Source organism: Apodemus sylvaticus, chromosome 21, assembly GCF_947179515.1.
Source record: "Apodemus sylvaticus chromosome 21, mApoSyl1.1, whole genome shotgun sequence".
NCBI lineage: Eukaryota > Metazoa > Chordata > Mammalia > Rodentia > Muridae > Apodemus > Apodemus sylvaticus.
Window position 1 is genome coordinate 88,983 of NC_067492.1, and position 1,614 is coordinate 90,596.

At 45.4% G+C, this 1,614-nt stretch overlaps 1 pseudogene; it reads left to right on the forward strand.

Moving 5' to 3' along the window:
* LOC127671959 (choline-phosphate cytidylyltransferase A-like) lies at positions 1–1,069 on the forward strand (annotated as a pseudogene).
* Positions 1,070–1,614: the final 545 nt, after the last annotated feature.

A 1,614-nucleotide genomic window follows, 5' to 3' on the forward strand; every position in this document is an offset into this window, starting at 1 on the left:
ATGGATGCACAGAATTCAGCTAAAGTCAATTCGAGGAATAGGAGAAAAGAGGCACTTGGCCCTAATGGAGAAACAGAGGAAGATGGAATTCCTTCCAAAGTGCAGCGCTGCACAGTTGGTTTATGGCAGCCAGCTCCGTTTTCTGGTGAAATTGGAGTTGACTTTAATAAGCCCTATGTCAGGGTGAATATGGAAGAAGCCTACAGGGAAACTCCTTATGAGCAGCTTGTGAGAGTTTATGCGGATGGAATATTTAATTTATTTCACTCTGGTCATGCCTGGGCTCTGATGCAAGTGAAGAACCTTTTCCCTAATACATATCTAATCGTGGGAGTCTTCAGTGATGGGTTCACACAACTTCAAGGTCTTTGATGAACAAGAATGAGCGCTATGACACGGTGCAGCACTCATGGTGAGGAATGCCCCCTGGTCTTTGATGCCTGAGTTCCTGGCAGAGCACCAGATTGATTTCGTCGCCCATGACGATATTCCCTATTTTTCTGCAGGGAGTGATGATGTGTATAAGCACATCAAGGAAGCAGGCATGTTTGCTTTCACATAGAGGACAGAATATATCTCCACATCAGACATCATCACCTGAATTGTCCGTGACTATGATGTGTATGCAAGACAGAACCTACAGAGGGGCTACACTGACAAGGAGCTCAGTGTGAGCTTTATCAATGCGAAGAAATAGCACTTGCAAGAATGAGTTGATAAAGAAGAAGGTGAAAGATGTGGAGGAAAGATCAGAAGGTGGGAGAGAATAGCATCGACCTCATCCAGAAGTGGGAGAAGTCCCGAGAATTCACTGGAAGTTTCCTGGAAATGTTTGGTCCTGAAGGAGCACTGAAGCACATGCTGAAAGAGGGAAAAGGTCAGATGCTGCAGGCCTTCAGTTTCAAGCAGAGTCCTAGCAGCAGCCCTACTCACAAGCACTTCCCTTCCCTCTCCTTTCTGTGATCTTTCTCTGGCAAGACTTCCCCATCTTCCACCCCCCATCCCCCCAGCAAGTCTCTCTAGGTGCAAGGCTGTAACCTATGACATCAGTGAGGATGAAGAGGACTAACTTTTCATCCCTGTTCCCTCTCTCTCTCCCTGCCTGTCCCCTCCAGAAGCTCTCTGTCAAATTCCATTTTGCGATCCCAACACTAAACCTAAGGACATCTACAAAGAAAAGACAAACGGGGCAAGAAGATCTGGGAATGGGGAACCAAAACAGCCTGTGCCTTGAGACAGTCTCAGCCACACCAAGGAGGCTGCCTACACCTTAGAAGACTGCTCTGTATCCATCTTCCCTCTCCAGAACTTTGCCTTACTGTTTATACTCATGTAATGTTGACAGAGAAATTGTCATTTTTATTAATTTTTTTTAAAAAGTATTCTTTCAAATATATTAAGTAGAACTAAGCTTTTGCCCCTGAGGAGTGGGCAGAAGAAGGAAGTGTGGAATGCCCAGAGGCCTTTCTTCCTAGTGCTTGCCTTCTGTTCTGGAGCAAAGTGGCTTGCCCGACCCTTCTAACAGGGAGCCATGCTGATTGGCAATTTGGGGACTATCATAATTTTAACTTCCCTAAAGAAAAAAAATCTCAAAGTAGAATTAGCTCCAGATTC